Source organism: Oncorhynchus gorbuscha, linkage group LG03, assembly GCF_021184085.1.
Source record: "Oncorhynchus gorbuscha isolate QuinsamMale2020 ecotype Even-year linkage group LG03, OgorEven_v1.0, whole genome shotgun sequence".
NCBI classification, from domain to species: Eukaryota; Metazoa; Chordata; class Actinopteri; order Salmoniformes; family Salmonidae; genus Oncorhynchus; species Oncorhynchus gorbuscha.
The window spans coordinates 27314675-27323137 of NC_060175.1; the positions used below are offsets into that span (position 1 = coordinate 27314675).

At 42.8% G+C, this 8463-nt stretch overlaps 1 pseudogene; it reads left to right on the forward strand.

Moving 5' to 3' along the window:
* The first annotated feature begins 4705 nt into the window (after window positions 1-4705).
* Window positions 4706-8463, forward strand: LOC124019250 (annotated as a pseudogene).

Consider the following 8463-nt stretch of genomic DNA (forward strand, 5'->3'; position numbering starts at 1 on the left):
CAACTGAAGCGCAAGGTGTGTTTTCAGGTTTTGAAGACAGCGCTTTGAGTTGTTCTTCGACCTTTCCAAAGAGAACTAAAAGTATGTGGACATCTGCTTGTTGAACATCTCATTCCAAAATTGTGGGCATTAATATTGAGTTGGTCTTTTGGAACATTGTGGGATTTGCTTCCACTCAGTCACGAGCATTAGGACAGGCGCTTATGTTGGGCGATTAGGCCTGGCTAGCAGTTGGTGTTCCAATTCATCCCGAGGGGGTTGAGGTCAGGGCTCTGGGCAGGCCAGTCAAGTTCTTACACCTATCTCAACAAAGCATTTCTGTATGGACCTTGCTTTGTGCACTGGGGAATTGTCACGCTGAAAAAGTTGTTTCCACAAAGTTTGAAGCACCGAATCGTCTAGAAAGTAATTGGATGCTGTACCTTTTTAAGATTTCCCTTCACTAGAACTGAGGTGCCTGAACCATGAAACGGCCTCAGATCATTATTCCTCCACCACCAAACTTTAGTTGGTACTATACATTTGGGCAGGTACCGTTCTCCCGACATCCGCCAAACCAAGATTCATCTGTCGGACTGCCAGTTGGTGAAGCATGATTCATCACTCCAGGGAACGCGTTTCCACTGCTCCAGAGTCCAATGGCGGCGAGCTTTACGCTACTCCAGCCAATGCTTGGCATTGCGCATGGTGATCTTAGCGTTGTGTGCGGCTGCTTGGCCATGGAAACTCATTTCATGAAGCTCCTGAACTGTTTTTGTTCTGATGTTGCTTCCAGAGGCAGTTTGGAACTTGGTAGTGAGTGTTGCAACAGAGGACAGATTTTCACTCGCTACGCACTTGAGCACTTGAGCTTGTGTGGCCTACCACTTTGCGTCTGAGCTGTTGTTGCTCCTATAAGTTTCCACTTCACAATAACAGCACCTACAGTTGACCAGGGAAGAAATTTTACAACCTGACTTGTTGGAAAGGTGGCATCGTATGACTGTCACGTTAAGTCACTGAGCTCTTCAGTAAGGCCATTCCACAGCTAATGTTTGTCTATGGCTGTGTGGTCTAATTTATACACCCATCAGAAATGGGTGTGGTTGCAATAGCCGGATCCACTTTTTTTTAGGGGTGTCCACATACTTTTGTTAATTTATAACTAACCCTTGTTCTGTAACTTTTCAACTAAGTTCCCCTGCGTTTCCGCTAGCTAGTCTAGCCACTCCTGTGTCATCTGTGCAAAGTTTGAAAGTTACTACAACATTTCAATTCAAGTTTGACTAGAATTCTAAAGGTAGCTAACCACTTTGGAGACCCAACATTTAGTCAATATACTTGATACAAGATACAGTAAATTACTAGTTTGCATTCTCAACCCATGTACGAGACTATTTGCACCAAGTTAAAGGGATGTTCCATTGACAGGATTAATAGGGGATCTCATGTCAATTGGATGACTTGAAATCCCTGTCGGTATCTTTTGAAAAAATGTATCCAATGTCAATGACAAGAATAGAGGACCTACAACATTCAGTATTATACATATTGGGTTTTGACTGTCAATACGTCGTCTGACATTCAGTAGTTCTTCTAGCCTTGACAGATGCCTTACCACTGCTTCGGTCTAGTACAGTGCAATGTAATTCATGAGATGGACAGTAGCTAATAACCTACAGCTAGCAACACTAAGCTCACAACCAGAAAGGACACTTTTAGGAAAAGGACTCTTCATGCAGTGAAAGTCATTTTTAACCACCACTGACTGAAATAGCAGTAGGTTCTACTGGACCTAGTAGATTTGTATTCAGCAGTCAACAAAGGGCCTCTGATATAGCAAGGCCATTTGGGGTGGTGTTCATGCCTTCATTGGCTTGACTTAAGGTTAGATGGTATGTGAAAAACATTGATACCTCAAATGACTGATACACTGAAATAAACATGCTGATTAACATTTTAAGGCTCTAGAGCACATATGTCAGAGTCAAGGCCCGCGGGCCGGATGTGTGAGAAGGTTTTTTACGGCCCCTGGGATGATCTTGATTTATTATTAGAACCGGCCCGCAGACCGCAGCAAGCCGGCAGCCCGCAGATCTTTTACACGCACCAATACTACATTTCCCACAATGCAACGGTGACTCACCGAGCAGTAGGCTGCTTCATTTCAATATTTATTGGCACAGCAGTTGTCAGCATCACAGTAAAATTAACTTTCAGATACCCATCAAAAATGGCAAAACGGAAGGTGGACACTGAGAACCGGGGGGTTTCAAACAAGGTGGGAGTCGGAGTATTTGTTCACGGAGGTAGCTGGAAAACCTGTGTGTCTTCTGTGTGGAGAAAGTGTGGCGGTACTGAAAGAGTATAATCTGAGACGACATTATGAAACGAAACACGCGGACAAAAACAAGAATATGGACATGGAACAAAGGCTACAAAAGGCAGAGGAATTAAAACGAGGCCTCAAACCTCGACAGGCTCTGTTCAAAAAAGCCCAATCACAAGGCCAGGCTGCTGTCAAGGCCAGTTTTATTTTGGCAGAAGAGATCGCTAAATCGGAGGGATTTCATCAAAAACTGCATGTTTAAAGTTTGTGACGAAGTTTGCCCAGAAAAAAGGCAACTCTTTTTAAATGTGAGTCTGAGCAGAAACACCATTGCCGAGAGAGTAGACCAGTTGTCCATCAATCTAAAAGAGCAGCTTGTGAAAAAGGGAAAAGATTTCATTGCATATTCCTTGGCTGTGGATGAGAGCACCGACATTTCTGACATTGCCCAGTTGTCAATTTTCATCCGCGGAGTGGACTCCAGCCTAAGCGTGACAGAGGAGTTTTTGGCTTTACGTCCTATGCATGGCACAACTACGGGGCATGATTTGTATGAAGAGGTGTCAAGATGTGTAAATGAGATGGAGCTGCCTTGGGAAAAACTCGTGGGTTTGACAACCGACGGAGCACCTGCGATGTGTGGACACAGGAGCGGACTGGTGGCGAAGATACGGGAAAAGATGCAAGAGGAAAACGCGACAGGTGAGCTGACAGCTTATCATTGTATCATACACCAGGAAGCGTTGTGCGGTAAAGCCTTGAAAATGGAGCATGTAATGAGCATCATCACGCGCACAGTTAACTTTATCAGAGCCAAAGGTTTGAATCACCGCCAGTTCAAGGCATTTCTGACGGAGTTAGAAACGGAGCATGGTGATTTGCCTTATCACACAGAGGTGCGATGGCTAAGCCAGGGAAAGGTGCTTCAAAGATGTTTCGAGCTTCGTGAGGAGATTTGTCTGTTCTTGGACAGCAAAGGAAAGACACAACACAACTCCGAGACGAAATGTTTCTGTGTGAAATGGCTTTTCTGTGTGACATTACGAGTCATCTGAATGCAATGAACTTGCAGCTGCAGGGTCGGGATCGTGTCATCTCTGATATGTACAGTACAGTGAAGGCATTTAAAACCAAACTGACTCTGTGGGAGACGCAGATGCGGAAAGAAAATTTGAGCCACTTTCCCAGCTGCCAGACCATGAAAGAGAAGCTCTCTACCAGTGCGTTCCCGAGCGCACAGTTGGCTGATAAAATAGGTATGCTTGCCGCTGACTTTCGACGCCGATTTGCTGACTTTGAAGCACAAAAAGCAGGTTGGAACTGCTCGGTAACCCATTTGCTGTTGACGTGGAAAGCTCACCACCAAACCTCCAAATGGAGTTGATTGACCTCCAATGCAATGATGCACTGAGGGCAAAATATGCGGCAGTGGGTGCTGCGGAGTTCGCCCGTTTCCTCCCCGACACAATGCCCCAGCTGCGCATCCAGGCTGCTCAAACGTTGTCTATGTTTGGCAGCACATACCTGTGTGAACAACTGTTTTCTTTGATGAACTTGAACAAAACATCACACAGAAGTCGACTTACTGCTGAACACCTCCACTCAATTCTGAGGATTTCCTAAGCTCAGAGCCTTACCCCGAACATTGATGAACTTGTGGAAAAGATGGGACACCACCAAGTATCACCCTCAACCTCAAACAAGTGAACATTACTGTGCAATCACATATTTAGAGTTTTTACTCAGTTCAAGTTTAAAAGTTAAAGTTTAATATTTGTTTTCACTGCATGTTACTTCTCCTTAAACAAAGTGTTGTTTTTGATTAATAGATTTTTGCACTTTATTTTATTGTATTTCAATCCAATTATATTTTAAAAATATTTCAGTTGAGTGGATGATAGAAAATTGCTATTGTTTTTTTTTCTTTTAAGTAAATTTAGCCCACTTTTGCTAAAATAGAAAATATAGGCTACTGATGGTGCCTTGAATACCGGTTTCTTTCATTTAATGTTCATGTTATGGGGATTTTTATATAAAGGAAATTTGTCTTTTGTGTCTGTTGAAAATTAAAGATTACTGACAGAGCCATAAGAAAATATTGCTTTATTTATCTGATCATATTGGAATATATTTGTTAGGTTTTCAGTAGGTTCAATTAGGTTCACTAGACTATATGCGTCATTTAAAAATTTTTCAATGAACATTCGAACAGTCCGGCCCTCGGCTTGTAGCTAAATTTTTTATTTGGCCCTCCGTCCATTTGACTTTGACACCCCTGCTCTAGAGGTTGCACAATGGACATTGAAGTATCATGTTTATAGGACTGATCATGCGCTACAAGTTCTGGTTAGCAGTCTTAAATATATTTAGACTTTTCTCCTCCAAAGGTTGATCACCATGTCCATCCTGAAGATTCATGCCTGGGAGATCTTTGATTCTCGCGGCAACCCTACTGTGGAGGTGGACCTCTACACTGACAAAGGTAAATGTTGCTATTGGCCTAACCCTGTGTTCCTCAGTTTGGGTACCACTGCTATAGTTGATTGTCCAACTTTTCATGACAAACACTATTTTATATCTGTCACTCTTGTCTCCCAGGTCTGTTCAGAGCAGCTGTACCCAGTTGCGCTTCCACTGGTATCTATGAAGCCCTGGAGCTCAGGGACAATGACAAGTCATGCTACCTTGGGAAAGGTGTGTATCTGGAGTTAATATACTATAACTGCATAATATGATTATAATGGAATCTGTTTTCTCTGAATGCATCCTTGTGCGTGAAGTTAATCCTTTGTCACAGTAATGGTTGCATGATTCACCAATCTAAAAAACTGAATGGTGCTCTGAGGTACATTTGTTTTAGTGTCTGAAAAAGCATACTAGGTTGTAGCTTGGATTGCTACTTTCTAAATCCCCCAATTGTCAATGCTTCTTACATTTCAGCTCCACTGCATGCGTTGCTTTGCCATCAGCGTAACATCACTGATGTTCTACCTGCTACAGAGCACATTATTTCAATTCACAATATGGAATGAATGTGCGTGTCAGCCATCGGGAATTGAATCTCTGCTGTTCTTGCGGTTGGACGCTGCCATCGGATGTTGCAAAACGCATGCAGTTTTCATTAATTTCACCGGAAGCAATCCCTCTGGCTGATGGCAATGCCAGATGGCTGCAGAGTGGCAAGGCTGTTAGTCTGTAATGTTTCATTGTCCTTTCAGGTGTCTCACAAGCCGTGGACCACATTGACTCTGCACTTGCACCTGCAATCGTTGGTCAGGTACAGTAGAAATAATAGTTCTTGAAAGTTGATGTACAATGACATGGAATGTTGTCTTTGCTCGTGTTGATGTTACCCTACCTGGTAAAGATAAACAGTCTAGGTGCCCACTCTGCCACATACTCGTAGTTAATGCAGCCCTTGTTCCTCAGTTTAAATGCTATGTGTTTAACTTGTTTTTTATTCATCTCAGGATGTGTCTGTGGTTGAGCAGGAGAAAATTGATCAGATCATGCTTGACATGGATTGCACAGAGAACAAGTAAGTTTCAGATTAAAATGTGGAGGACATGTTTTGGCTAGGTAAATGCATTGATTGTGAGTCACACTGAATGAGTTCTGTCGGCTAAATAACTCAATATTTGCCCCATATGAGGTTATTTTTGATCAATTTCACTTGCATTTATTCTTATTTTTTGCACATCAGCCAAGTTTGGTGCCAACGCCATCCTGGGTTTTTCCCTGGTGGTGTCTAAGACTGGCGAAGCAGAAAAAGGTGTCCCCTTGAGGTCATCCTGCCTGTGCCGGTGAGTAAGTGTGAAAGTCAGTACTGTAATAGTAAAATACTGTTGCTCAAAACACGCTCACACATGCCTTGTCTTACAGCTTGTCGTGTAGTTAATTTTCCCCATCCATATCTCAAAATATATTTTAATTTAATGAAATCAAATAAAAATCTTGGTTTTCGTATTTCCCAGGCCTTTAACGTGATCAATGGTGGGTCTCACGCAGGTAACAAGCTGGCCATGCAGGAGCTCATGATCCTACCGGTGGGTGCCAGCACCTTCAAGGAGGCCATGTGTATCGGGGCTGAGGTCTACCACAACCTGAAGAACGTCATAAAGAATAAGTACGGCCAGGACGCCACCAATGTGGCAGATGACATCCTGGAGAACAAGGAAGGTATCAGATGTGATCATAGAATATTTTGATCACAAAAGTATATATTTTTTATTTTCAGTACAAAGTATATTTTGGTACTTTTTAGATGCAGCTTTTTCTACGGGAAACTCACCACCTCAGCCACTAACTTGTAGCACCCACATGATCACAAGGTGTTGCCAATGTACAACACATTATTCTAACAAATGAACACCCGTTTAAATTTCCACAGCTCTAGAGCTGATCAGAGGTCATCAGCAAAGCAGGATACACAGAGGTGGTGATTGGCATGGGTGTGGCTGCCTCTGAGTTCTACAGGGATGGTAAATATGTCTTGAATTTCAAGTCTCCTGATGACCCAGAGCGTTACATCACTCCTGATGAGCTGGCTGACGTCTACAAGAGCTTCTGCAAGGATTACCCAGGTGTCTTGTCCTTGTTTACCTTTCGAGTATTTAATGTTGACTCTGGCTGGATCAGCTTTGTATTTTATCACAAATTCCGTGAATCAGTTTACACTATGGAGTTGGGCAAAGTTAAATATTATGGGTGGCAAATGAAATGACGCACAATGTCCTATTCTATGTTTTAGTCTACTCTAATGTACAGGACCATGACTTTCCTCTCAGTGATCACTGCTCTGTGACAGGTGTGTCCATTGAGGACCCCTTTGACCAGGACGACTGGGAGGCGTGGTCCAACTTCACTGGCAGCACGGAGATCCAGGTGGTGGGTGATTACCTCACAGTGACCAAGGCCTGCAACTGCCTGCTGCTTAAAGTCAACCAGATCGGCTCTGTGACGGAGTCTCTGGCCACGTAAGTTTCACACACATCTATACTCCATAGTGACTTCAAGAGGAGCTTTGACCTCAGTTTTTTCCTTGCCCTTTTTTTTTGGGGGGGGGACCTGAGATTTAGGAGTTTGTAATTATACTATACATTGATGAGCATTAACTGTTATTATGTCATGTGAGTCAAGGCAAACAACCTGCCAGTTGTAAGTCTGTGAGCCTTGCACGATGCAATGTTCCAACGGTGTGAACTTCTAACCACGTCATGAGTCCTCTTTCCCCTGTCCAGGTGCAAGATGGCCCAGTCCAGTGGTTGGAGTGATGGTCAGCCATCGCTCTGGGGAGACTGAGGACACCTTCATTGCTGATCTGGTGGTGGGCCTGTGCACTGGACAGGTTTGGGGCTGCCCAAAGGAATCATTGTTATGATTGATTTTAAATTATATTTGTTACTGTACATTATTGCTATGTAATTAATGTTGCCCCTGTGTTTGTCCAGATTAAGACTGGGGCTCCTTGCTGCTGAGTGTCTGGCCAAGTACAACCAGATTCTCAGGTGAGGGTTCATGACCTTTGATTAGGCTGTAATGTTGTGATGCTTGTCATTTTTATTCTGCTGGATTTATTTTCTTGTTGATCATGTTTTTTACCCATGTAATCCTGCATGGCATAACCATTGGGGAAATGTATAATTTTAGTTCACCATTATACAGAATCATCTTTATTTGCCAAATAATTTGCATGTACTAGAACTTGATTAAGTGAAATGTTGCTGTCTATTCTAGTTCTAGCAATCAGAGTATGGACACTGAAGATAAACTGCAGTCTAAGCTATACACTTCATAACCGTTTTGAATATTGCTTTGGTGCTAAACTGTATTTTCTGTTTCCTCTCAGAACTGAAGAGGAATTGGGAGACTAGGCTGTCTTTGCTGGGAAGAACTTCAGGAACCCGCTGGCTTAACTGAGTGCAATGGGCACATACTCATTGGCATATAGGCACACACTTGCACATAAGTTTAGCAAACATTCCAATGATTACTTGCAAATGGAACAAACTTAGGTTACGGCACATTTTGGTTAGTGTGAGTTGCTATTATTACTATTTAAATATAGAGCAAAATAACCAATGGTTTGGGAAAGTATAAAGGTAGTTGAATAAACCAATTCGTTTGGAACTGAACCATTTCCCTGTGGTCATTAC